Here is a 23,687-nt window from a genome sequence, read left to right on the forward strand (position 1 = left end):
GCAGATAAACCACGTCGAGATGCAATCGAAACTTTATCAACGACTGTTACCTTTCCTTAGGTTCTTGCAACATGCTTTCACAGCGTAACGGTTTCGGCACAGTGAAATTCACGGACAGGTACGGCAAGACCTAATTTGGCAATGTTTATCATGATGCCAACATGAGAAAACCTTGTGGGTCAATGCTGGATTCGGTATTATTTCCTAGTCGGGCTGAGCTGATCCGTAAGCTTTCCTTAAAACTCCAATCAAAAGAATAAACTCTTGAGAGGGGGATTAGCTCAAGTGGTAGAGCGCTCGCTTTGCATGCGAGAGGTAGTGGGATCGATGCCCACATTCTCCAAAGCTCTCTTACTGACTCCTTGCTTGCTTACGATAAGCATGAAGCAGCCAGCTTTAGTCTTAAGGGAATAATTTCATGACCTTCAAAGGTCTCTTAGAACATGGTCACTTTGGATTCCTCCAGCAAACAGTTGACATCTTTGCCACATCTCTTTTTACTTTTGGACAAAGGCTGTCCATAAGCCGAAGGAAGCAGAGGAAAGTCCAATTCAGTCAAAACTTAAGCATGTCGTGAAGTGGTACACCTATGCTTTTGGACAACGCGTACATGCAAGTTGACACCTACACATTTCCTTCTCCAAATGCTTTATCAGCAGATGAATTGAACATCTAGAGTCTCGAGTTCTGACAATCCCACTGTGAAATCTCACAACAAAACATCAAACAGTTTATGTCTGTTTATAATTTTTCAACTGAATGCACAGGTCATTCAAAAGCTGAGGCTTTCCGCCTAGCTAGGTCGAGTTCATGCCGAAACCCGGGATCGAACCAGGGACCTTTAGATCTTCAGTCTAACGCTCTCCCAACTGAGCTATTCCGGCAAACTGCAGATAAACCACGTCGAGATGCAAACGAAACTTTATCAACGACTTACCTTTCCTTAGGTTCTTGCAACATGCTTTCACAGCATAACGGTTTCGGCACAGTGAAATTCACGGACAGGTATAGCAAGACCTAATTTGGCAATGTTTATCATGACGCTGACATGAGAAAACCTTGTGGGTCAATGCTGGATTCGGTATTATTTCCTAGTCGGGCTGAGCTGATCCGTAAGCTTTCCTTAAAACTCCAATCAAAAGAATAAACTCTTGAGAGGGGGATTAGCTCAAGTGGTAGAGCGCTCGCTTTGCATGCGAGAGGTAGTGGGATCGATGCCCACATTCTCCAAAGCTCTCTTACTGACTCCTTGCTTGCTTACGATAAGCATGAAGCAGCCAGCTTTAGTCTTAAGGGAATAATTTCATGACCTTCAAAGGTCTCTTAGAACATGGTCACTTTGGATTCCTCCAGCAAACAGTTGACATCTTTGCCACATCTCTTTTTACTTTTGGACAAAGGCTGTCCATAAGCCGAAGGAAGCAGAGGAAAGTCCAATTCAGTCAAAACTTAAGCATGTCGTGAAGTGGTACACCTATGCTTTTGGACAACGCGTACATGCAAGTTGACACCTACACATTTCCTTCTCCAAATGCTTTATCAGCAGATGAATTGAACATCTAGAGTCTCGAGTTCTGACAATCCCACTGTGAAATCTCACAACAAAACATCAAACAGTTTATGTCTGTTTATAATTTTTTCAACAGAATGCACAGGTCATTCAAAAGCTGAGGCTTTCCACCTAGCTAGGTCGAGTTCATGCCGAAAACCGGGATCGAACCAGGGACCTTTAGATCTTCAGTCTAACGCTCTCCCAACTGAGCTATTTCGGCAAGCTGCAGATAAACCACGTCGAGATGCAATCGAAACTTTATCAACGACTGTTACCTTTCCTTAGGTTCTTGCAACATGCTTTCACAGCGTAACGGTTTCGGCACAGTGAAATTCACGGACAGGTACGGCAAGACCTAATTTGGCAATGTTTATCATGATGCCAACATGAGAAAACCTTGTGGGTCAATGCTGGATTCGGTATTATTTCCTAGTCGGGCTGAGCTGATCCGTAAGCTTTCCTTAAAACTCCAATCAAAAGAATAAACTCTTGAGAGGGGGATTAGCTCAAGTGGTAGAGCGCTCGCTTTGCATGCGAGAGGTAGTGGGATCGATGCCCACATTCTCCAAAGCTCTCTTACTGACTCCTTGCTTGCTTACGATAAGCATGAAGCAGCCAGCTCTAGTCTTAAGGGAATCATTTCATGACCTTCAAAGGTCTCTTAGAACATGGTCACTTTGGATTCCTCCAGCAAACAGTTGACATCTTTGCCACATCTCTTTTTACTTTTGGACAAAGACTGTCCATAAGCCGAAGGAAGCAGAGGAAAGTCCAATTCAGTCAAAACTTAAGCATGTCGTGAAGTGGTACACCTATGCTTTTGGACAACGCGTACATGCAAGTTGACACCTACACATTTCCTTCTCCAAATGCTTTATCTGCAGATGAATTGAACATCTAGAGTCTTGAGTTCTGACAATCCCACTGTGAAATCTCACAACAAAACATCAAACAGTTTATGTCTGTTTATAATTTTTCAACAGAATGCACAGGTCATTCAAAAGCTGAGGCTTTCCACCTAGCTAGGTCGAATTCATGCCGAAACCCAGGATCGAACCAGGGACCTTTAGATCTTCAGTCTAACGCTCTCCCAACTGAGCTATTTCGGCAAGCTGCAGATAAACCACGTCGAGATGCAAACGAAACTTTATCAACGACTGTTACCTTTCCTTAGGTTCTTGCAACATGCTTTCACAGCGTAACGGTTTCGGCACAGTGAAATTCACGGACAGGTACAGCAAGACCTAATTTGGCAATGTTTATCATGATGCCAACATGAGAAAACCTTGTGGGTCAATGCTGGATTCGGTATTATTTCCTAGTCGGGCTGAGCTGATCCGTAAGCTTTCCTTAAAACTCCAATCAAAAGAATAAACTCTTGAGAGGGGGATTAGCTCAAGTGGTAGAGCGCTCGCTTTGCATGCGAGAGGTAGTGGGATCGATGCCCACATTCTCCAAAGCTCTCTTACTGACTCCTTGCTTGCTTACGATAAGCATGAAGCAGCCAGCTTTAGTCTTAAGGGAATAATTTCATGACCTTCAAAGGTCTCTTAGAACATGGTCACTTTGGATTCCTCCAGCAAACAGTTGACATCTTTGCCACATCTCTTTTTACTTTTGGACAAAGGCTGTCCATAAGCCGAAGGAAGCAGAGGAAAGACCAATTCAGTCAAAACTTAAGCATGTCGTGAAGTGGTACACCTATGCTTTTGGACAACGCGTACATGCAAGTTGACACCTACACATTTCCTTCTCCAAATGCTTTATCAGCAGATGAATTGAACATCTAGAGTCTCGAGTTCTGACAATCCCACTGTGAAATCTCACAACAAAACATCAAACAGTTTATGTCTGTTTATAATTTTTTCAACAGAATGCACAGGTCATTCAAAAGCTGAGGCTTTCCACCTAGCTAGGTCGAGTTCATGCCGAAACCCGGGATCGAACCAGGGACCTTTAGATCTTCAGTCTAACGCTCTCCCAACTGAGCTATTTCGGCAAGCTGCAGATAAACCACGTCGAGATGCAATCGAAACTTTATCAACGACTGTTACCTTTCCTTAGGTTCTTGCAACATGCTTTCACAGCGTAACGGTTTCGGCACAGTGAAATTCACGGACAGGTACGGCAAGACCTAATTTGGCAATGTTTATCATGATGCCAACATGAGAAAACCTTGTGGGTCAATGCTGGATTCGGTATTATTTCCTAGTCGGGCTGAGCTGATCCGTAAGCTTTCCTTAAAACTCCAATCAAAAGAATAAACTCTTGAGAGGGGGATTAGCTCAAGTGGTAGAGCGCTCGCTTTGCATGCGAGAGGTAGTGGGATCGATGCCCACATTCTCCAAAGCTCTCTTACTGACTCCTTGCTTGCTTACGATAAGCATGAAGCAGCCAGCTTTAGTCTTAAGGGAATAATTTCATGACCTTCAAAGGTCTCTTAGAACATGGTCACTTTGGATTCCTCCAGCAAACAGTTGACATCTTTGCCACATCTCTTTTTACTTTTGGACAAAGGCTGTCCATAAGCCGAAGGAAGCAGAGGAAAGTCCAATTCAGTCAAAACTTAAGCATGTCGTGAAGTGGTACACCTATGCTTTTGGACAACGCGTACATGCAAGTTGACACCTACACATTTCCTTCTCCAAATGCTTTATCAGCAGATGAATTGAACATCTAGAGTCTCGAGTTCTGACAATCCCACTGTGAAATCTCACAACAAAACATCAAACAGTTTATGTCTGTTTATAATTTTTCAACTGAATGCACAGGTCATTCAAAAGCTGAGGCTTTCCGCCTAGCTAGGTCGAGTTCATGCCGAAACCCGGGATCGAACCAGGGACCTTTAGATCTTCAGTCTAACGCTCTCCCAACTGAGCTATTCCGGCAAACTGCAGATAAACCACGTCGAGATGCAAACGAAACTTTATCAACGACTTACCTTTCCTTAGGTTCTTGCAACATGCTTTCACAGCGTAACGGTTTCGGCACAGTGAAATTCACGGACAGGTACAGCAAGACCTAATTTGGCAATGTTTATCATGACGCTGACATGAGAAAACCTTGTGGGTCAATGCTGGATTCGGTATTATTTCCTAGTCGGGCTGAGCTGATCCGTAAGCTTTCCTTAAAACTCCAATCAAAAGAATAAACTCTTGAGAGGGGGATTAGCTCAAGTGGTAGAGCGCTCGCTTTGCATGCGAGAGGTAGTGGGATCGATGCCCACATTCTCCAAAGCTCTCTTACTGACTCCTTGCTTGCTTACGATAAGCATGAAGCAGCCAGCTTTAGTCTTAAGGGAATAATTTCATGACCTTCAAAGGTCTCTTAGAACATGGTCACTTTGGATTCCTCCAGCAAACAGTTGACATCTTTGCCACATCTCTTTTTACTTTTGGACAAAGGCTGTCCATAAGCCGAAGGAAGCAGAGGAAAGTCCAATTCAGTCAAAACTTAAGCATGTCGTGAAGTGGTACACCTATGCTTTTGGACAACGCGTACATGCAAGTTGACACCTACACATTTCCTTCTCCAAATGCTTTATCAGCAGATGAATTGAACATCTAGAGTCTTGAGTTCTGACAATCCCACTGTGAAATCTCACAACAAAACATCAAACAGTTTATGTCTGTTTATAATTTTTCAACAGAATGCACAGGTCATTCAAAAGCTGAGGCTTTCCACCTAGCTAGGTCGAATTCATGCCGAAACCCGGGATCGAACCAGGGACCTTTAGATCTTCAGTCTAACGCTCTCCCAACTGAGCTATTTCGGCAAGCTGCAGATAAACCACGTCGAGATGCAAACGAAACTTTATCAACGACTGTTACCTTTCCTTAGGTTCTTGCAACATGCTTTCACAGCGTAACGGTTTCGGCACAGTGAAATTCACGGACAGGTACAGCAAGACCTAATTTGGCAATGTTTATCATGATGCCAACATGAGAAAACCTTGTGGGTCAATGCTGGATTCGGTATTATTTCCTAGTCGGGCTGAGCTGATCCGTAAGCTTTCCTTAAAACTCCAATCAAAAGAATAAACTCTTGAGAGGGGGATTAGCTCAAGTGGTAGAGCGCTCGCTTTGCATGCGAGAGGTAGTGGGATCGATGCCCACATTCTCCAAAGCTCTCTTACTGACTCCTTGCTTGCTTACGATAAGCATGAAGCAGCCAGCTTTAGTCTTAAGGGAATAATTTCATGACCTTCAAAGGTCTCTTAGAACATGGTCACTTTGGATTCCTCCAGCAAACAGTTGACATCTTTGCCACATCTCTTTTTACTTTTGGACAAAGGCTGTCCATAAGCCGAAGGAAGCAGAGGAAAGTCCAATTCAGTCAAAACTTAAGCATGTCGTGAAGTGGTACACCTATGCTTTTGGACAACGCGTACATGCAAGTTGACACCTACACATTTCCTTCTCCAAATGCTTTATCAGCAGATGAATTGAACATCTAGAGTCTCGAGTTCTGACAATCCCACTGTGAAATCTCACAACAAAACATCAAACAGTTTATGTCTGTTTATAATTTTTTCAACAGAATGCACAGGTCATTCAAAAGCTGAGGCTTTCCACCTAGCTAGGTCGAGTTCATGCCGAAACCCGGGATCGAACCAGGGACCTTTAGATCTTCAGTCTAACGCTCTCCCAACTGAGCTATTTCGGCAAGCTGCAGATAAACCACGTCGAGATGCAATCGAAACTTTATCAACGACTGTTACCTTTCCTTAGGTTCTTGCAACATGCTTTCACAGCGTAACGGTTTCGGCACAGTGAAATTCACGGACAGGTACGGCAAGACCTAATTTGGCAATGTTTATCATGATGCCAACATGAGAAAACCTTGTGGGTCAATGCTGGATTCGGTATTATTTCCTAGTCGGGCTGAGCTGATCCGTAAGCTTTCCTTAAAACTCCAATCAAAAGAATAAACTCTTGAGAGGGGGATTAGCTCAAGTGGTAGAGCGCTCGCTTTGCATGCGAGAGGTAGTGGGATCGATGCCCACATTCTCCAAAGCTCTCTTACTGACTCCTTGCTTGCTTACGATAAGCATGAAGCAGCCAGCTTTAGTCTTAAGGGAATAATTTCATGACCTTCAAAGGTCTCTTAGAACATGGTCACTTTGGATTCCTCCAGCAAACAGTTGACATCTTTGCCACATCTCTTTTTACTTTTGGACAAAGGCTGTCCATAAGCCGAAGGAAGCAGAGGAAAGTCCAATTCAGTCAAAACTTAAGCATGTCGTGAAGTGGTACACCTATGCTTTTGGACAACGCGTACATGCAAGTTGACACCTACACATTTCCTTCTCCAAATGCTTTATCAGCAGATGAATTGAACATCTAGAGTCTCGAGTTCTGACAATCCCACTGTGAAATCTCACAACAAAACATCAAACAGTTTATGTCTGTTTATAATTTTTCAACTGAATGCACAGGTCATTCAAAAGCTGAGGCTTTCCGCCTAGCTAGGTCGAGTTCATGCCGAAACCCGGGATCGAACCAGGGACCTTTAGATCTTCAGTCTAACGCTCTCCCAACTGAGCTATTCCGGCAAACTGCAGATAAACCACGTCGAGATGCAAACGAAACTTTATCAACGACTGTTACCTTTCCTTAGGTTCTTGCAACATGCTTTCACAGCGTAACGGTTTCGGCACAGTGAAATTCACGGACAGGTACAGCAAGACCTAATTTGGCAATGTTTATCATGATGCCAACATGAGAAAACCTTGTGGGTCAATGCTGGATTCGGTATTATTTCCTAGTCGGGCTGAGCTGATCCGTAAGCTTTCCTTAAAACTCCAATCAAAAGAATAAACTCTTGAGAGGGGGATTAGCTCAAGTGGTAGAGCGCTCGCTTTGCATGCGAGAGGTAGTGGGATCGATGCCCACATTCTCCAAAGCTCTCTTACTGACTCCTTGCTTGCTTACGATAAGCATGAAGCAGCCAGCTTTAGTCTTAAGGGAATAATTTCATGACCTTCAAAGGTCTCTTAGAACATGGTCACTTTGGATTCCTCCAGCAAACAGTTGACATCTTTGCCACATCTCTTTTTACTTTTGGACAAAGGCTGTCCATAAGCCGAAGGAAGCAGAGGAAAGTCCAATTCAGTCAAAACTTAAGCATGTCGTGAAGTGGTACACCTATGCTTTTGGACAACGCGTACATGCAAGTTGACACCTACACATTTCCTTCTCCAAATGCTTTATCAGCAGATGAATTGAACATCTAGAGTCTCGAGTTCTGACAATCCCACTGTGAAATCTCACAACAAAACATCAAACAGTTTATGTCTGTTTATAATTTTTTCAACAGAATGCACAGGTCATTCAAAAGCTGAGGCTTTCCACCTAGCTAGGTCGAGTTCATGCCGAAACCCGGGAACGAACCAGGGACCTTTAGATCTTCAGTCTAACGCTCTCCCAACTGAGCTATTCCGGCAAACTGCAGATAAACCACGTCGAGATGCAAACGAAACTTTATCAACGACTTACCTTTCCTTAGGTTCTTGCAACATGCTTTCACAGCGTAACGGTTTCGGCACAGTGAAATTCACGGACAGGTACAGCAAGACCTAATTTGGCAATGTTTATCATGACGCTGACATGAGAAAACCTTGTGGGTCAATGCTGGATTCGGTATTATTTCCTAGTCGGGCTGAGCTGATCCGTAAGCTTTCCTTAAAACTCCAATCAAAAGAATAAACTCTTGAGAGGGGGATTAGCTCAAGTGGTAGAGCGCTCGCTTTGCATGCGAGAGGTAGTGGGATCGATGCCCACATTCTCCAAAGCTCTCTTACTGACTCCTTGCTTGCTTACGATAAGCATGAAGCAGCCAGCTTTAGTCTTAAGGGAATAATTTCATGACCTTCAAAGGTCTCTTAGAACATGGTCACTTTGGATTCCTCCAGCAAACAGTTGACATCTTTGCCACATCTCTTTTTACTTTTGGACAAAGGCTGTCCATAAGCCGAAGGAAGCAGAGGAAAGTCCAATTCAGTCAAAACTTAAGCATGTCGTGAAGTGGTACACCTATGCTTTTGGACAACGCGTACATGCAAGTTGACACCTACACATTTCCTTCTCCAAATGCTTTATCAGCAGATGAATTGAACATCTAGAGTCTCGAGTTCTGACAATCCCACTGTGAAATCTCACAACAAAACATCAAACAGTTTATGTCTGTTTATAATTTTTCAACTGAATGCACAGGTCATTCAAAAGCTGAGGCTTTCCGCCTAGCTAGGTCGAGTTCATGCCGAAACCCGGGATCGAACCAGGGACCTTTAGATCTTCAGTCTAACGCTCTCCCAACTGAGCTATTCCGGCAAACTGCAGATAAACCACGTCGAGATGCAAACGAAACTTTATCAACGACTTACCTTTCCTTAGGTTCTTGCAACATGCTTTCACAGCGTAACGGTTTCGGCACAGTGAAATTCACGGACAGGTACAGCAAGACCTAATTTGGCAATGTTTATCATGACGCTGACATGAGAAAACCTTGTGGGTCAATGCTGGATTCGGTATTATTTCCTAGTCGGGCTGAGCTGATCCGTAAGCTTTCCTTAAAACTCCAATCAAAAGAATAAACTCTTGAGAGGGGGATTAGCTCAAGTGGTAGAGCGCTCGCTTTGCATGCGAGAGGTACTGGGATCGATGCCCACATTCTCCAAAGCTCTCTTACTGACTCCTTGCTTGCTTACGATAAGCATGAAGCAGCCAGCTTTAGTCTTAAGGGAATAATTTCATGACCTTCAAAGGTCTCTTAGAACATGGTCACTTTGGATTCCTCCAGCAAACAGTTGACATCTTTGCCACATCTCTTTTTACTTTTGGACAAAGGCTGTCCATAAGCCGAAGGAAGCAGAGGAAAGTCCAATTCAGTCAAAACTTAAGCATGTCGTGAAGTGGTACACCTATGCTTTTGGACAACGCGTACATGCAAGTTGACACCTACACATTTCCTTCTCCAAATGCTTTATCAGCAGATGAATTGAACATCTAGAGTCTCGAGTTCTGACAATCCCACTGTGAAATCTCACAACAAAACATCAAACAGTTTATGTCTGTTTATAATTTTTTCAACAGAATGCACAGGTCATTCAAAAGCTGAGGCTTTCCACCTAGCTAGGTCGAGTTCATGCCGAAACCCGGGATCGAACCAGGGACCTTTAGATCTTCAGTCTAACGCTCTCCCAACTGAGCTATTTCGGCAAGCTGCAGATAAACCACGTCGAGATGCAATCGAAACTTTATCAACGACTGTTACCTTTCCTTAGGTTCTTGCAACATGCTTTCACAGCGTAACGGTTTCGGCACAGTGAAATTCACGGACAGGTACGGCAAGACCTAATTTGGCAATGTTTATCATGATGCCAACATGAGAAAACCTTGTGGGTCAATGCTGGATTCGGTATTATTTCCTAGTCGGGCTGAGCTGATCCGTAAGCTTTCCTTAAAACTCCAATCAAAAGAATAAACTCTTGAGAGGGGGATTAGCTCAAGTGGTAGAGCGCTCGCTTTGCATGCGAGAGGTAGTGGGATCGATGCCCACATTCTCCAAAGCTCTCTTACTGACTCCTTGCTTGCTTACGATAAGCATGAAGCAGCCAGCTTTAGTCTTAAGGGAATAATTTCATGACCTTCAAAGGTCTCTTAGAACATGGTCACTTTGGATTCCTCCAGCAAACAGTTGACAACTTTGCCACATCTCTTTTTACTTTTGGACAAAGGCTGTCCATAAGCCGAAGGAAGCAGAGGAAAGTCCAATTCAGTCAAAACTTAAGCATGTCGTGAAGTGGTACACCTATGCTTTTGGACAACGCGTACATGCAAGTTGACACCTACACATTTCCTTCTCCAAATGCTTTATCAGCAGATGAATTGAACATCTAGAGTCTCGAGTTCTGACAATCCCACTGTGAAATCTCACAACAAAACATCAAACAGTTTATGTCTGTTTATAATTTTTCAACTGAATGCACAGGTCATTCAAAAGCTGAGGCTTTCCGCCTAGCTAGGTCGAGTTCATGCCGAAACCCGGGATCGAACCAGGGACCTTTAGATCTTCAGTCTAACGCTCTCCCAACTGAGCTATTCCGGCAAACTGCAGATAAACCACGTCGAGATGCAAACGAAACTTTATCAACGACTTACCTTTCCTTAGGTTCTTGCAACATGCTTTCACAGCGTAACGGTTTCGGCACAGTGAAATTCACGGACAGGTACAGCAAGACCTAATTTGGCAATGTTTATCATGACGCTGACATGAGAAAACCTTGTGGGTCAATGCTGGATTCGGTATTATTTCCTAGTCGGGCTGAGCTGATCCGTAAGCTTTCCTTAAAACTCCAATCAAAAGAATAAACTCTTGAGAGGGGGATTAGCTCAAGTGGTAGAGCGCTCGCTTTGCATGCGAGAGGTAGTGGGATCGATGCCCACATTCTCCAAAGCTCTCTTACTGACTCCTTGCTTGCTTACGATAAGCATGAAGCAGCCAGCTTTAGTCTTAAGGGAATAATTTCATGACCTTCAAAGGTCTCTTAGAACATGGTCACTTTGGATTCCTCCAGCAAACAGTTGACATCTTTGCCACATCTCTTTTTACTTTTGGACAAAGGCTGTCCATAAGCCGAAGGAAGCAGAGGAAAGTCCAATTCAGTCAAAACTTAAGCATGTCGTGAAGTGGTACACCTATGCTTTTGGACAACGCGTACATGCAAGTTGACACCTACACATTTCCTTCTCCAAATGCTTTATCAGCAGATGAATTGAACATCTAGAGTCTTGAGTTCTGACAATCCCACTGTGAAATCTCACAACAAAACATCAAACAGTTTATGTCTGTTTATAATTTTTCAACAGAATGCACAGGTCATTCAAAAGCTGAGGCTTTCCACCTAGCTAGGTCGAATTCATGCCGAAACCCGGGATCGAACCAGGGACCTTTAGATCTTCAGTCTAACGCTCTCCCAACTGAGCTATTTCGGCAAGCTGCAGATAAACCACGTCGAGATGCAAACGAAACTTTATCAACGACTGTTACCTTTCCTTAGGTTCTTGCAACATGCTTTCACAGCGTAACGGTTTCGGCACAGTGAAATTCACGGACAGGTACAGCAAGACCTAATTTGGCAATGTTTATCATGATGCCAACATGAGAAAACCTTGTGGGTCAATGCTGGATTCGGTATTATTTCCTAGTCGGGCTGAGCTGATCCGTAAGCTTTCCTTAAAACTCCAATCAAAAGAATAAACTCTTGAGAGGGGGATTAGCTCAAGTGGTAGAGCGCTCGCTTTGCATGCGAGAGGTAGTGGGATCGATGCCCACATTCTCCAAAGCTCTCTTACTGACTCCTTGCTTGCTTACGATAAGCATGAAGCAGCCAGCTTTAGTCTTAAGGGAATAATTTCATGACCTTCAAAGGTCTCTTAGAACATGGTCACTTTGGATTCCTCCAGCAAACAGTTGACATCTTTGCCACATCTCTTTTTACTTTTGGACAAAGGCTGTCCATAAGCCGAAGGAAGCAGAGGAAAGTCCAATTCAGTCAAAACTTAAGCATGTCGTGAAGTGGTACACCTATGCTTTTGGACAACGCGTACATGCAAGTTGACACCTACACATTTCCTTCTCCAAATGCTTTATCAGCAGATGAATTGAACATCTAGAGTCTCGAGTTCTGACAATCCCACTGTGAAATCTCACAACAAAACATCAAACAGTTTATGTCTGTTTATAATTTTTTCAACAGAATGCACAGGTCATTCAAAAGCTGAGGCTTTCCACCTAGCTAGGTCGAGTTCATGCCGAAACCCGGGATCGAACCAGGGACCTTTAGATCTTCAGTCTAACGCTCTCCCAACTGAGCTATTTCGGCAAGCTGCAGATAAACCACGTCGAGATGCAATCGAAACTTTATCAACGACTGTTACCTTTCCTTAGGTTCTTGCAACATGCTTTCACAGCGTAACGGTTTCGGCACAGTGAAATTCACGGACAGGTACGGCAAGACCTAATTTGGCAATGTTTATCATGATGCCAACATGAGAAAACCTTGTGGGTCAATGCTGGATTCGGTATTATTTCCTAGTCGGGCTGAGCTGATCCGTAAGCTTTCCTTAAAACTCCAATCAAAAGAATAAACTCTTGAGAGGGGGATTAGCTCAAGTGGTAGAGCGCTCGCTTTGCATGCGAGAGGTAGTGGGATCGATGCCCACATTCTCCAAAGCTCTCTTACTGACTCCTTGCTTGCTTACGATAAGCATGAAGCAGCCAGCTTTAGTCTTAAGGGAATAATTTCATGACCTTCAAAGGTCTCTTAGAACATGGTCACTTTGGATTCCTCCAGCAAACAGTTGACATCTTTGCCACATCTCTTTTTACTTTTGGACAAAGGCTGTCCATAAGCCGAAGGAAGCAGAGGAAAGTCCAATTCAGTCAAAACTTAAGCATGTCGTGAAGTGGTACACCTATGCTTTTGGACAACGCGTACATGCAAGTTGACACCTACACATTTCCTTCTCCAAATGCTTTATCAGCAGATGAATTGAACATCTAGAGTCTCGAGTTCTGACAATCCCACTGTGAAATCTCACAACAAAACATCAAACAGTTTATGTCTGTTTATAATTTTTCAACTGAATGCACAGGTCATTCAAAAGCTGAGGCTTTCCGCCTAGCTAGGTCGAGTTCATGCCGAAACCCGGGATCGAACCAGGGACCTTTAGATCTTCAGTCTAACGCTCTCCCAACTGAGCTATTCCGGCAAACTGCAGATAAACCACGTCGAGATGCAAACGAAACTTTATCAACGACTTACCTTTCCTTAGGTTCTTGCAACATGCTTTCACAGCGTAACGGTTTCGGCACAGTGAAATTCACGGACAGGTACAGCAAGACCTAATTTGGCAATGTTTATCATGACGCTGACATGAGAAAACCTTGTGGGTCAATGCTGGATTCGGTATTATTTCCTAGTCGGGCTGAGCTGATCCGTAAGCTTTCCTTAAAACTCCAATCAAAAGAATAAACTCTTGAGAGGGGGATTAGCTCAAGTGGTAGAGCGCTCGCTTTGCATGCGAGAGGTAGTGGGATCGATGCCCACATTCTCCAAAGCTCTCTTACTGACTCCTTGCTTGCTTACGATAAGCATGAAGCAGCCAGCTTTAGTCTTAAGGGAATAATTTCATGACCTTCAAAGGTCTCTTAGAACATGGTCACTTTGGATTCCTCCAGCAAACAGTTGACATCTTTGCCACATCTCTTTTTACTTTTGGACAAAGGCTGTCCATAAGCCGAAGGAAGCAGAGGAAAGTCCAATTCAGTCAAAACTTAAGCATGTCGTGAAGTGGTACACCTATGCTTTTGGACAACGCGTACATGCAAGTTGACACCTACACATTTCCTTCTCCAAATGCTTTATCAGCAGATGAATTGAACATCTAGAGTCTCGAGTTCTGACAATCCCACTGTGAAATCTCACAACAAAACATCAAACAGTTTATGTCTGTTTATAATTTTTCAACTGAATGCACAGGTCATTCAAAAGCTGAGGCTTTCCGCCTAGCTAGGTCGAGTTCATGCCGAAACCCGGGATCGAACCAGGGACCTTTAGATCTTCAGTCTAACGCTCTCCCAACTGAGCTATTCCGGCAAACTGCAGATAAACCACGTCGAGATGCAAACGAAACTTTATCAACGACTTACCTTTCCTTAGGTTCTTGCAACATGCTTTCACAGCGTAACGGTTTCGGCACAGTGAAATTCACGGACAGGTACAGCAAGACCTAATTTGGCAATGTTTATCATGACGCTGACATGAGAAAACCTTGTGGGTCAATGCTGGATTCGGTATTATTTCCTAGTCGGGCTGAGCTGATCCGTAAGCTTTCCTTAAAACTCCAATCAAAAGAATAAACTCTTGAGAGGGGGATTAGCTCAAGTGGTAGAGCGCTCGCTTTGCATGCGAGAGGTAGTGGGATCGATGCCCACATTCTCCAAAGCTCTCTTACTGACTCCTTGCTTGCTTACGATAAGCATGAAGCAGCCAGCTTTAGTCTTAAGGGAATAATTTCATGACCTTCAAAGGTCTCTTAGAACATGGTCACTTTGGATTCCTCCAGCAAACAGTTGACATCTTTGCCACATCTCTTTTTACTTTTGGACAAAGGCTGTCCATAAGCCGAAGGAAGCAGAGGAAAGTCCAATTCAGTCAAAACTTAAGCATGTCGTGAAGTGGTACACCTATGCTTTTGGACAACGCGTACATGCAAGTTGACACCTACACATTTCCTTCTCCAAATGCTTTATCAGCAGATGAATTGAACATCTAGAGTCTCGAGTTCTGACAATCCCACTGTGAAATCTCACAACAAAACATCAAACAGTTTATGTCTGTTTATAATTTTTTCAACAGAATGCACAGGTCATTCAAAAGCTGAGGCTTTCCACCTAGCTAGGTCGAGTTCATGCCGAAACCCGGGATCGAACCAGGGACCTTTAGATCTTCAGTCTAACGCTCTCCCAACTGAGCTATTTCGGCAAGCTGCAGATAAACCACGTCGAGATGCAATCGAAACTTTATCAACGACTGTTACCTTTCCTTAGGTTCTTGCAACATGCTTTCACAGCGTAACGGTTTCGGCACAGTGAAATTCACGGACAGGTACGGCAAGACCTAATTTGGCAATGTTTATCATGATGCCAACATGAGAAAACCTTGTGGGTCAATGCTGGATTCGGTATTATTTCCTAGTCGGGCTGAGCTGATCCGTAAGCTTTCCTTAAAACTCCAATCAAAAGAATAAACTCTTGAGAGGGGGATTAGCTCAAGTGGTAGAGCGCTCGCTTTGCATGCGAGAGGTAGTGGGATCGATGCCCACATTCTCCAAAGCTCTCTTACTGACTCCTTGCTTGCTTACGATAAGCATGAAGCAGCCAGCTTTAGTCTTAAGGGAATAATTTCATGACCTTCAAAGGTCTCTTAGAACATGGTCACTTTGGATTCCTCCAGCAAACAGTTGACATCTTTGCCACATCTCTTTTTACTTTTGGACAAAGGCTGTCCATAAGCCGAAGGAAGCAGAGGAAAGTCCAATTCAGTCAAAACTTAAGCATGTCGTGAAGTGGTACACCTATGCTTTTGGACAACGCGTACATGCAAGTTGACACCTACACATTTCCTTCTCCAAATGCTTTATCAGCAGATGAATTGAACATCTAGAGTCTCGAGTTCTGACAATCCCACTGTGAAATCTCACAACAAAACATCAAACAGTTTATGTCTGTTTATAATTTTTCAACTGAATGCACAGGTCATTCAAAAGCTGAGGCTTTCCGCCTAGCTAGGTCGAGTTCATGCCGAAACCCGGGATCGAACCAGGGACCTTTAGATCTTCAGTCTAACGCTCTCCCAACTGAGCTATTCCGGCAAACTGCAGATAAACCACGTCGAGATGCAAACGAAACTTTATCAACGACTTACCTTTCCTTAGGTTCTTGCAACATGCTTTCACAGCGTAACGGTTTCGGCACAGTGAAATTCACGGACAGGTACAGCAAGACCTAATTTGGCAATGTTTATCATGACGCTGACATGAGAAAACCTTGTGGGTCAATGCTGGATTCGGTATTATTTCCTAGTCGGGCTGAGCTGATCCGTAAGCTTTCCTTAAAACTCCAATCAAAAGAATAAACTCTTGAGAGGGGGATTAGCTCAAGTGGTAGAGCGCTCGCTTTGCATGCGAGAGGTAGTGGGATCGATGCCCACATTCTCCAAAGCTCTCTTACTGACTCCTTGCTTGCTTACGATAAGCATGAAGCAGCCAGCTTTAGTCTTAAGGGAATAATTTCATGACCTTCAAAGGTCTCTTAGAACATGGTCACTTTGGATTCCTCCAGCAAACAGTTGACATCTTTGCCACATCTCTTTTTACTTTTGGACAAAGGCTGTCCATAAGCCGAAGGAAGCAGAGGAAAGTCCAATTCAGTCAAAACTTAAGCATGTCGTGAAGTGGTACACCTATGCTTTTGGACAACGCGTACATGCAAGTTGACACCTACACATTTCCTTCTCCAAATGCTTTATCAGCAGATGAATTGAACATCTAGAGTCTCGAGTTCTGACAATCCCACTGTGAAATCTCACAACAAAACATCAAACAGTTTATGTCTGTTTATAATTTTTCAACTGAATGCACAGGTCATTCAAAAGCTGAGGCTTTCCGCCTAGCTAGGTCGAGTTCATGCCGAAACCCGGGATCGAACCAGGGACCTTTAGATCTTCAGTCTAACGCTCTCCCAACTCCGCCAAAGCTGGGGAACAATCGTCTGTATGAGGGGGGGAAGAAGGGGAAGAAAAAGGAAAAAAAAATTGAGAAAAGATCGGGAGGTCGCAGGTTCGAATCCAGCCTGGATATAAATATTTGTAACTGAGAATCTTGCCGTGGATATTTTGTGTGATAATATTCTAAGAAATATATTGCAAAATTTTATTTTATGGCTGTCAGCAGTGCCTACAATTACGGGGCACCCGTGTCACAATTTATATATTGTAATATATATGTGCATTTCATACACATACATATGAGTTGTTTCATCATATTAGGCTTATTGCTTGATTTAATAAATTCACACTCTGTATTTGTATTCACACTTTATATATTTATTCACACTTTATATACTTTATACACTTTATGTATATATATATATATATAATAAACATGAATAAAATTAACAAAATGATATTCTAATACAATTAACAAAATTATACTACAATTTACATAAAAATAAAATATTAAATCTACACTAATACATATATACACATATTAATGCCACAGCAGCTGAACTATAAAAAATTCCAATAAACTACAGCAAAACATTTTAAACCATTAAAGATAATAATAATTATATTTTAGTATTATAAAAATACAATAGTAATGTATGAAAATAAAGTATACACATTAATCACAGTTTTCTCATCTTTTCCAGCCACTGTTCCTTGGTAAGAGTCTCTGTCATAGGACAGAAGATCTTCCCCTTGTACTGGCTATGGCCAGTTGCTGTTTTGCGTGACTGTCCACACTTCCTACAGGTATTATATGGGACTGTCTGCTTGTAATGTCGCTCAGTGGGGGTAGCAGGCTGAGGGACAGAACTGGGCAACAACACCTGAGGCATGACAGACACAGCTGGTCCTGCGGGTAACATCATCAGTACAGGTGAAGGTCATCTGTATCATTCTCAAAGAGGCCTGTGAACCAGACTCCATGGAAGCAACAGGAGGCTGAATGGAAGTGTCCTGATGTCGTTGAGTAGGGGCTAATGGTGGTGTGGCACTGGGCAGAATTTTTCTAAACTTAGTTTTTGCCTGACCTGCTGTGTTTGGTGGCACCTCTACCAGCTGAAGGATGGCCTGCTCCATCACTGTCCCATTGTTTAAAACAAGCTGCCTAATGTTCCTGTAGTCCTCCAACATCAGTGCCCACCTTGACAGACTTACTTGACCTGAGTTGTGGGGCTTCTGTGGATGTTGGCCAGTCTTACAAAGATGGTTTTAATGAGCCGACAGCAGTCAGGCCACTGAGCAGGGGAGCCACTTGATCCCAGAACACACCTTTTTGTGCTCTCAACACCAGGGGTGAAAACTGCCTTCTTTTTGGGGGATCTAAAGCGGGCAGTCAGCAGCCTATCCTGATGCCGAGCTGCATACACCAGTCTGTTTTTATCAAACTGGTTTAGGTTTTGCCACAAACTAACAATCGTGGTGGTCTGCTGGTTTGTCAGGGTCAGGCGTGTTTGAGTGCGAAGCTCAACCAGATACTCTGATAATTCATCCACCCTTTCCATTCCAGGAATGTTATGGACATCCACAGCCTAGAAATAAAAATAATAATAATATGAAACGTTATAATGTCTGTATAAATGTGCATTTTCTATTTACAATAAAGGTTTAATTACAATAAAGCATGAGAAAATAAAACATTTGTGTGTAGCATTCTTATTTGTGTGCTGTTTATTGGAGAATTTAACAATGAGCATGTTTAACAATGAAAGTAAGGTACTATCACTTACCATTTGTTGAGCTGAAGGCTCTGATGGAGACTGAATAGGCACTGGTGGAGGCTGGGCCGAGGTCACTGGTGGAGGCTGGGCCGAGGTCACTGGTGAAGGCTGGACCGAGTCATGGAACGTGCCTGAAAATGTAGCAGAAATACTTTTTAAATATAGGGAGCAAATAAATATAGTTACTAAAACTCATCATAAACAGTCAACCCTAGTAATACATTATTCTGTATTTGCAGATTGCAGGTTTAATTAAAGTTACCTTATGAAATCCACAAACACATATACTTTATAATTAAAACAAACATAAATTAACAAATAAGTCAATCCATGGCAACTAAGAATGCATGTGAGCAGTTGGTACCAACTCACTAGTTACTAATGTGTTTTTAACCCTTTTAATAGCCCAAGGATTCGTATTACTCACTTAACCATATACTTTATAATGTTCGTTTCTACGTAGATACTTAGTAATAACAAAACAATAACATGTTAAGCAGGGGCACGTATTTTCTAAGGCGTTTAAAAACCGATAAATAACGCGTTTATATACCGGTAAATTACCTCACGATTTCTGCAATTGTCCGTTGAAAATCGAAAAAGAGGATAGATGGCTAACACAGAAAAACATTAATTAAATTATTCTTCAAGATTAGAATTAATTTAGGCTAGTTAGAAGTTATATGATAGTTTGCTAACGAGCTACGTTCATGACAGTCACCGCAGGAGACTACTACAGAGTATTTTTTAGCTGACTACCTTTCTGATGATCGCAAAATATATCTACAGTATTAATTTATTGGTTCCTTACACAAACAAATAAGGCATACCTGTGTCTTGTTGAGAAATCCCAAATCCGAGACGGTGTTTCTTCTACGCGGTGTAAGTTTATAAACTATGACGTGACCGGGGCAAGTTCACCTTCGTCGTGTCATTGGCCGAGGAAAAATGGAATGATGGTCAGGCATTGGCCAGAGGAAAAATGGAATGGTGGCCAGGCATTGGTCGAGGAAAAATGGAATGGTGGCCAGGGATAGGCCGAGGAAAACGAAGAAAATGGAATGGTTCGCGCGCCATTGGCCGAGCAAAAATGGAATGGGGCTCAGGCATTGGATGTTTTTTACAGACGGGTGGCTTGCAGGTACCGCCAGCAAACTGCAGATAAACCACGTCGAGATGCAAACGAAACTTTATCAACGACTGTTACCTTTCCTTAGGTTCTTGCAACATGCTTTCACAGCGTAACGGTTTCGGCACAGTGAAATTCACGGACAGGTACAGCAAGACCTAATTTGGCAATGTTTATCATGATGCCAACATGAGAAAACCTTGTGGGTCAATGCTGGATTCGGTATTATTTCCTAGTCGGGCTGAGCTGATCCGTAAGCTTTCCTTAAAACTCCAATCAAAAGAATAAACTCTTGAGAGGGGGATTAGCTCAAGTGGTAGAGCGCTCGCTTTGCATGCGAGAGGTAGTGGGATCGATGCCCACATTCTCCAAAGCTCTCTTACTGACTCCTTGCTTGCTTACGATAAGCATGAAGCAGCCAGCTTTAGTCTTAAGGGAATAATTTCATGACCTTCAAAGGTCTCTTAGAACATGGTCACTTTGGATTCCTCCAGCAAACAGTTGACATCTTTGCCACATCTCTTTTTACTTTTGGACAAAGGCTGTCCATAAGCCGAAGGAAGCAGAGGAAAGTCCAATTCAGTCAAAACTTAAGCATGTCGTGAAGTGGTACACCTATGCTTTTGGACAACGCGTACATGCAAGTTGACACCTACACATTTCCTTCTCCAAATGCTTTATCAGCAGATGAATTGAACATCTAGAGTCTCGAGTTCTGACAATCCCACTGTGAAATCTCACAACAAAACATCAAACAGTTTATGTCTGTTTATAATTTTTCAACTGAATGCACAGGTCATTCAAAAGCTGAGGCTTTCCGCCTAGCTAGGTCGAGTTCATGCCGAAACCCAGGATCGAACCAGGGACCTTTAGATCTTCAGTCTAACGCTCTCCCAACTGAGCTATTCCGGCAAACTGCAGATAAACCACGTCGAGATGCAAACGAAACTTTATCAACGACTGTTACCTTTCCTTAGGTTCTTGCAACATGCTTTCACAGCGTAACGGTTTCGGCACAGTGAAATTCACGGACAGGTACAGCAAGACCTAATTTGGCAATGTTTATCATGATGCTGACATGAGAAAACCTTGTGGGTCAATGCTGGATTCGGTATTATTTCCTAGTCGGGCTGAGCTGATCCGTAAGCTTTCCTTAAAACTCCAATCAAAAGAATAAACTCTCGAGAGGGGGATTAGCTCAAGTGGTAGAGCGCTCGCTTTGCATGCGAGAGGTAGTGGGATCGATGCCCACATTCTCCAAAGCTCTCTTACTGACTCCTTGCTTGCTTACGATAAGCATGAAGCAGCCAGCTTTAGTCTTAAGGGAATAATTTCATGACCTTCAAAGGTCTCTTAGAACATGGTCACTTTGGATTCCTCCAGCAAACAGTTGACATCTTTGCCACATCTCTTTTTACTTTTGGACAAAGGCTGTCCATAAGCCGAAGGAAGCAGAGGAAAGTCCAATTCAGTCAAAACTTAAGCATGTCGTGAAGTGGTACACCTATGCTTTTGGACAACGCGTACATGCAAGTTGACACCTACACATTTCCTTCTCCAAATGCTTTATCAGCAGATGAATTGAACATCTAGAGTCTCGAGTTCTGACAATCCCACTGTGAAATCTCACAACAAAACATCAAACAGTTTATGTCTGTTTATAATTTTTCAACTGAATGCACAGGTCATTCAAAAGCTGAGGCTTTCCGCCTAGCTAGGTCGAGTTCATGCCGAAACCCGGGATCGAACCAGGGACCTTTAGATCTTCAGTCTAACGCTGTCCCAACTGAGCTATTCCGGCAAACTGCAGATAAACCACGTCGAGATGCAAACGAAACTTTATCAACGACTGTTACCTTTCCTTAGGTTCTTGCAACATGCTTTCACAGCGTAACGGTTTCGGCACAGTGAAATTCACGGACAGGTACAGCAAGACCTAATTTGGCAATGTTTATCATGATGCCGACATGAGAAAACCTTGTGGGTCAATGCTGGATTCGGTATTATTTCCTAGTCGGGCTGAGCTGATCCGTAAGCTTTCCTTAAAACTCCAATCAAAAGAATAAACTCTCGAGAGGGGGATTAGCTCAAGTGGTAGAGCGCTCGCTTTGCATGCGAGAGGTAGTGGGATCGATGCCCACATTCTCCAAAGCTCTCTTACTGACTCCTTGCTTGCTTACGATAAGCATGAAGCAGCCAGCTTTAGTCTTAAGGGAATAATTTCATGACCTTCAAAGGTCTCTTAGAACATGGTCACTTTGGATTCCTCCAGCAAACAGTTGACATCTTTGCCACATCTCTTTTTACTTTTGGACAAAGGCTGTCCATAAGCCGAAGGAAGCAGAGGAAAGTCCAATTCAGTCAAAACTTAAGCATGTCGTGAAGTGGTACACCTATGCTTTTGGACAACGCGTACATGCAAGTTGACACCTACACATTTCCTTCTCCAAATGCTTTATCAGCAGATGAATTGAACATCTAGAGTATTGAGTTCTGACAATCCCACTGTGAAATCTCACAACAAAACATCAAACAGTTTATGTCTGTTTATAATTTTTCAACAGAATGCACAGGACATTCAAAAGCTGAGGCTTTCCACCTAGCTAGGTCGAATTCATGCCGAAACCCGGGATCGAACCAGGGACCTTTAGATCTTCAGTCTAACGCTCTCCCAACTGAGCTATTTCGGCAAGCTGCAGATAAACCACGTCGAGATGCAAACGAAACTTTATCAACGACTGTTACCTTTCCTTAGGTTCTTGCAACATGCTTTCACAGCGTAACGGTTTCGGCACAGTGAAATTCACGGACAGGTACAGCAAGACCTAATTTGGCAATGTTTATCATGATGCCAACATGAGAAAACCTTGTGGGTCAATGCTGGATTCGGTATTATTTTCTAGTCGGGCTGAGCTGATCCGTAAGCTTTCCTTAAAACTCCAATCAAAAGAATAAACTCTCGAGAGGGGGATTAGCTCAAGTGGTAGAGCGCTCGCTTTGCATGCGAGAGGTAGTGGGATCGATGCCCACATTCTCCAAAGCTCTCTTACTGACTCCTTGCTTGCTTACGATAAGCATGAAGCAGCCAGCTTTAGTCTTAAGGGAATAATTTCATGACCTTCAAAGGTCTCTTAGAACATGGTCACTTTGGATTCCTCCAGCAAACAGTTGACATCTTTGCCACATCTCTTTTTACTTTTGGACAAAGGCTGTCCATAAGCCGAAGGAAGCAGAGGAAAGTCCAGTTCAGTCAAAACTTAAGCATGTCGTGAAGTGGTACACCTATGCTTTTGGACAACGCGTACATGCAAGTTGACACCTACACATTTCCTTCTCCAAATGCTTTATCAGCAGATGAATTGAACATCTAGAGTCTCGAGTTCTGACAATCCCACTGTGAAATCTCACAACAAAACATCAAACAGTTTATGTCTGTTTATAATTTTTCAACTGAATGCACAGGTCATTCAAAAGCTGAGGCTTTCCGCCTAGCTAGGTCGAGTTCATGCCGAAACCCGGGATCGAACCAGGGACCTTTAGATCTTCAGTCTAACGCTCTCCCAACTGAGCTATTCCGGCAAACTGCAGATAAACCACGTCGAGATGCAAACGAAACTTTATCAACGACTGTTACCTTTCCTTAGGTTCTTGCAACATGCTTTCACAGCGTAACGGTTTCGGCACAGTGAAATTCACGGACAGGTACAGCAAGACCTAATTTGGCAATGTTTATCATGATGCCAACATGAGAAAACCTTGTGGGTCAATGCTGGATTCGGTATTATTTCCTAGTCGGGCTGAGCTGATCCGTAAGCTTTCCTTAAAACTCCAATCAAAAGAATAAACTCTTGAGAGGGGGATTAGCTCAAGTGGTAGAGCGCTCGCTTTGCATGCGAGAGGTAGTGGGATCGATGCCCACATTCTCCAAAGCTCTCT

General features: G+C 43.1%; 45 non-coding genes across 45 annotated transcripts; 23 read left to right on the forward strand and 22 right to left on the reverse strand.

The window, feature by feature from the left end:
• Positions 1 to 270: 270 nt before the first annotated feature.
• trnaa-ugc (transfer RNA alanine (anticodon UGC)) lies at positions 271 to 343 on the forward strand. Its single transcript has one exon. It is a non-coding gene; the product is annotated as a tRNA-Ala (tRNA).
• Positions 344 to 811: 468 nt separating this feature from the next.
• On the reverse strand, positions 812 to 884 carry trnaf-gaa (transfer RNA phenylalanine (anticodon GAA)). The gene has a single exon. It is a non-coding gene; the product is annotated as a tRNA-Phe (tRNA).
• Positions 885 to 1,157: 273 nt separating this feature from the next.
• Positions 1,158 to 1,230, forward strand: trnaa-ugc (transfer RNA alanine (anticodon UGC)). Its single transcript has one exon. It is a non-coding gene; the product is annotated as a tRNA-Ala (tRNA).
• Positions 1,231 to 1,699: 469 nt separating this feature from the next.
• trnaf-gaa (transfer RNA phenylalanine (anticodon GAA)) lies at positions 1,700 to 1,772 on the reverse strand. Its single transcript has one exon. It is a non-coding gene; the product is annotated as a tRNA-Phe (tRNA).
• A 275-nt stretch (positions 1,773 to 2,047) lies between these two features.
• trnaa-ugc (transfer RNA alanine (anticodon UGC)) lies at positions 2,048 to 2,120 on the forward strand. Its single transcript has one exon. It is a non-coding gene; the product is annotated as a tRNA-Ala (tRNA).
• A 468-nt stretch (positions 2,121 to 2,588) lies between these two features.
• On the reverse strand, positions 2,589 to 2,661 carry trnaf-gaa (transfer RNA phenylalanine (anticodon GAA)). Its single transcript has one exon. It is a non-coding gene; the product is annotated as a tRNA-Phe (tRNA).
• Positions 2,662 to 2,936: 275 nt separating this feature from the next.
• Positions 2,937 to 3,009, forward strand: trnaa-ugc (transfer RNA alanine (anticodon UGC)). The gene has a single exon. It is a non-coding gene; the product is annotated as a tRNA-Ala (tRNA).
• A 469-nt stretch (positions 3,010 to 3,478) lies between these two features.
• On the reverse strand, positions 3,479 to 3,551 carry trnaf-gaa (transfer RNA phenylalanine (anticodon GAA)). The gene has a single exon. It is a non-coding gene; the product is annotated as a tRNA-Phe (tRNA).
• A 275-nt stretch (positions 3,552 to 3,826) lies between these two features.
• Positions 3,827 to 3,899, forward strand: trnaa-ugc (transfer RNA alanine (anticodon UGC)). The gene has a single exon. It is a non-coding gene; the product is annotated as a tRNA-Ala (tRNA).
• Positions 3,900 to 4,367: 468 nt separating this feature from the next.
• trnaf-gaa (transfer RNA phenylalanine (anticodon GAA)) lies at positions 4,368 to 4,440 on the reverse strand. The gene has a single exon. It is a non-coding gene; the product is annotated as a tRNA-Phe (tRNA).
• Positions 4,441 to 4,713: 273 nt separating this feature from the next.
• trnaa-ugc (transfer RNA alanine (anticodon UGC)) lies at positions 4,714 to 4,786 on the forward strand. The gene has a single exon. It is a non-coding gene; the product is annotated as a tRNA-Ala (tRNA).
• Positions 4,787 to 5,254: 468 nt separating this feature from the next.
• Positions 5,255 to 5,327, reverse strand: trnaf-gaa (transfer RNA phenylalanine (anticodon GAA)). Its single transcript has one exon. It is a non-coding gene; the product is annotated as a tRNA-Phe (tRNA).
• Positions 5,328 to 5,602: 275 nt separating this feature from the next.
• On the forward strand, positions 5,603 to 5,675 carry trnaa-ugc (transfer RNA alanine (anticodon UGC)). The gene has a single exon. It is a non-coding gene; the product is annotated as a tRNA-Ala (tRNA).
• Positions 5,676 to 6,144: 469 nt separating this feature from the next.
• trnaf-gaa (transfer RNA phenylalanine (anticodon GAA)) lies at positions 6,145 to 6,217 on the reverse strand. Its single transcript has one exon. It is a non-coding gene; the product is annotated as a tRNA-Phe (tRNA).
• Positions 6,218 to 6,492: 275 nt separating this feature from the next.
• On the forward strand, positions 6,493 to 6,565 carry trnaa-ugc (transfer RNA alanine (anticodon UGC)). Its single transcript has one exon. It is a non-coding gene; the product is annotated as a tRNA-Ala (tRNA).
• Positions 6,566 to 7,033: 468 nt separating this feature from the next.
• trnaf-gaa (transfer RNA phenylalanine (anticodon GAA)) lies at positions 7,034 to 7,106 on the reverse strand. Its single transcript has one exon. It is a non-coding gene; the product is annotated as a tRNA-Phe (tRNA).
• A 275-nt stretch (positions 7,107 to 7,381) lies between these two features.
• On the forward strand, positions 7,382 to 7,454 carry trnaa-ugc (transfer RNA alanine (anticodon UGC)). Its single transcript has one exon. It is a non-coding gene; the product is annotated as a tRNA-Ala (tRNA).
• Positions 7,455 to 7,923: 469 nt separating this feature from the next.
• Positions 7,924 to 7,996, reverse strand: trnaf-gaa (transfer RNA phenylalanine (anticodon GAA)). Its single transcript has one exon. It is a non-coding gene; the product is annotated as a tRNA-Phe (tRNA).
• Positions 7,997 to 8,269: 273 nt separating this feature from the next.
• Positions 8,270 to 8,342, forward strand: trnaa-ugc (transfer RNA alanine (anticodon UGC)). The gene has a single exon. It is a non-coding gene; the product is annotated as a tRNA-Ala (tRNA).
• Positions 8,343 to 8,810: 468 nt separating this feature from the next.
• trnaf-gaa (transfer RNA phenylalanine (anticodon GAA)) lies at positions 8,811 to 8,883 on the reverse strand. The gene has a single exon. It is a non-coding gene; the product is annotated as a tRNA-Phe (tRNA).
• An 815-nt stretch (positions 8,884 to 9,698) lies between these two features.
• Positions 9,699 to 9,771, reverse strand: trnaf-gaa (transfer RNA phenylalanine (anticodon GAA)). Its single transcript has one exon. It is a non-coding gene; the product is annotated as a tRNA-Phe (tRNA).
• Positions 9,772 to 10,046: 275 nt separating this feature from the next.
• On the forward strand, positions 10,047 to 10,119 carry trnaa-ugc (transfer RNA alanine (anticodon UGC)). Its single transcript has one exon. It is a non-coding gene; the product is annotated as a tRNA-Ala (tRNA).
• Positions 10,120 to 10,587: 468 nt separating this feature from the next.
• trnaf-gaa (transfer RNA phenylalanine (anticodon GAA)) lies at positions 10,588 to 10,660 on the reverse strand. Its single transcript has one exon. It is a non-coding gene; the product is annotated as a tRNA-Phe (tRNA).
• Positions 10,661 to 10,933: 273 nt separating this feature from the next.
• On the forward strand, positions 10,934 to 11,006 carry trnaa-ugc (transfer RNA alanine (anticodon UGC)). Its single transcript has one exon. It is a non-coding gene; the product is annotated as a tRNA-Ala (tRNA).
• A 468-nt stretch (positions 11,007 to 11,474) lies between these two features.
• On the reverse strand, positions 11,475 to 11,547 carry trnaf-gaa (transfer RNA phenylalanine (anticodon GAA)). Its single transcript has one exon. It is a non-coding gene; the product is annotated as a tRNA-Phe (tRNA).
• A 275-nt stretch (positions 11,548 to 11,822) lies between these two features.
• trnaa-ugc (transfer RNA alanine (anticodon UGC)) lies at positions 11,823 to 11,895 on the forward strand. Its single transcript has one exon. It is a non-coding gene; the product is annotated as a tRNA-Ala (tRNA).
• Positions 11,896 to 12,364: 469 nt separating this feature from the next.
• trnaf-gaa (transfer RNA phenylalanine (anticodon GAA)) lies at positions 12,365 to 12,437 on the reverse strand. Its single transcript has one exon. It is a non-coding gene; the product is annotated as a tRNA-Phe (tRNA).
• A 275-nt stretch (positions 12,438 to 12,712) lies between these two features.
• On the forward strand, positions 12,713 to 12,785 carry trnaa-ugc (transfer RNA alanine (anticodon UGC)). Its single transcript has one exon. It is a non-coding gene; the product is annotated as a tRNA-Ala (tRNA).
• Positions 12,786 to 13,253: 468 nt separating this feature from the next.
• trnaf-gaa (transfer RNA phenylalanine (anticodon GAA)) lies at positions 13,254 to 13,326 on the reverse strand. Its single transcript has one exon. It is a non-coding gene; the product is annotated as a tRNA-Phe (tRNA).
• Positions 13,327 to 13,599: 273 nt separating this feature from the next.
• On the forward strand, positions 13,600 to 13,672 carry trnaa-ugc (transfer RNA alanine (anticodon UGC)). Its single transcript has one exon. It is a non-coding gene; the product is annotated as a tRNA-Ala (tRNA).
• A 468-nt stretch (positions 13,673 to 14,140) lies between these two features.
• On the reverse strand, positions 14,141 to 14,213 carry trnaf-gaa (transfer RNA phenylalanine (anticodon GAA)). Its single transcript has one exon. It is a non-coding gene; the product is annotated as a tRNA-Phe (tRNA).
• A 273-nt stretch (positions 14,214 to 14,486) lies between these two features.
• trnaa-ugc (transfer RNA alanine (anticodon UGC)) lies at positions 14,487 to 14,559 on the forward strand. The gene has a single exon. It is a non-coding gene; the product is annotated as a tRNA-Ala (tRNA).
• Positions 14,560 to 15,028: 469 nt separating this feature from the next.
• On the reverse strand, positions 15,029 to 15,101 carry trnaf-gaa (transfer RNA phenylalanine (anticodon GAA)). Its single transcript has one exon. It is a non-coding gene; the product is annotated as a tRNA-Phe (tRNA).
• Positions 15,102 to 15,376: 275 nt separating this feature from the next.
• On the forward strand, positions 15,377 to 15,449 carry trnaa-ugc (transfer RNA alanine (anticodon UGC)). Its single transcript has one exon. It is a non-coding gene; the product is annotated as a tRNA-Ala (tRNA).
• A 468-nt stretch (positions 15,450 to 15,917) lies between these two features.
• trnaf-gaa (transfer RNA phenylalanine (anticodon GAA)) lies at positions 15,918 to 15,990 on the reverse strand. Its single transcript has one exon. It is a non-coding gene; the product is annotated as a tRNA-Phe (tRNA).
• Positions 15,991 to 16,263: 273 nt separating this feature from the next.
• On the forward strand, positions 16,264 to 16,336 carry trnaa-ugc (transfer RNA alanine (anticodon UGC)). Its single transcript has one exon. It is a non-coding gene; the product is annotated as a tRNA-Ala (tRNA).
• A 3,713-nt stretch (positions 16,337 to 20,049) lies between these two features.
• On the forward strand, positions 20,050 to 20,122 carry trnaa-ugc (transfer RNA alanine (anticodon UGC)). Its single transcript has one exon. It is a non-coding gene; the product is annotated as a tRNA-Ala (tRNA).
• A 468-nt stretch (positions 20,123 to 20,590) lies between these two features.
• Positions 20,591 to 20,663, reverse strand: trnaf-gaa (transfer RNA phenylalanine (anticodon GAA)). The gene has a single exon. It is a non-coding gene; the product is annotated as a tRNA-Phe (tRNA).
• Positions 20,664 to 20,938: 275 nt separating this feature from the next.
• trnaa-ugc (transfer RNA alanine (anticodon UGC)) lies at positions 20,939 to 21,011 on the forward strand. Its single transcript has one exon. It is a non-coding gene; the product is annotated as a tRNA-Ala (tRNA).
• A 468-nt stretch (positions 21,012 to 21,479) lies between these two features.
• trnaf-gaa (transfer RNA phenylalanine (anticodon GAA)) lies at positions 21,480 to 21,552 on the reverse strand. Its single transcript has one exon. It is a non-coding gene; the product is annotated as a tRNA-Phe (tRNA).
• Positions 21,553 to 21,827: 275 nt separating this feature from the next.
• On the forward strand, positions 21,828 to 21,900 carry trnaa-ugc (transfer RNA alanine (anticodon UGC)). The gene has a single exon. It is a non-coding gene; the product is annotated as a tRNA-Ala (tRNA).
• Positions 21,901 to 22,368: 468 nt separating this feature from the next.
• On the reverse strand, positions 22,369 to 22,441 carry trnaf-gaa (transfer RNA phenylalanine (anticodon GAA)). Its single transcript has one exon. It is a non-coding gene; the product is annotated as a tRNA-Phe (tRNA).
• Positions 22,442 to 22,716: 275 nt separating this feature from the next.
• On the forward strand, positions 22,717 to 22,789 carry trnaa-ugc (transfer RNA alanine (anticodon UGC)). The gene has a single exon. It is a non-coding gene; the product is annotated as a tRNA-Ala (tRNA).
• Positions 22,790 to 23,257: 468 nt separating this feature from the next.
• trnaf-gaa (transfer RNA phenylalanine (anticodon GAA)) lies at positions 23,258 to 23,330 on the reverse strand. Its single transcript has one exon. It is a non-coding gene; the product is annotated as a tRNA-Phe (tRNA).
• Positions 23,331 to 23,605: 275 nt separating this feature from the next.
• trnaa-ugc (transfer RNA alanine (anticodon UGC)) lies at positions 23,606 to 23,678 on the forward strand. Its single transcript has one exon. It is a non-coding gene; the product is annotated as a tRNA-Ala (tRNA).
• Positions 23,679 to 23,687: the final 9 nt, after the last annotated feature.

The sequence above is a fragment of the Brachyhypopomus gauderio genome, unplaced genomic scaffold, assembly GCF_052324685.1.
Source record: "Brachyhypopomus gauderio isolate BG-103 unplaced genomic scaffold, BGAUD_0.2 sc90, whole genome shotgun sequence".
In the NCBI taxonomy this organism is placed as follows: domain Eukaryota; kingdom Metazoa; phylum Chordata; class Actinopteri; order Gymnotiformes; family Hypopomidae; genus Brachyhypopomus; species Brachyhypopomus gauderio.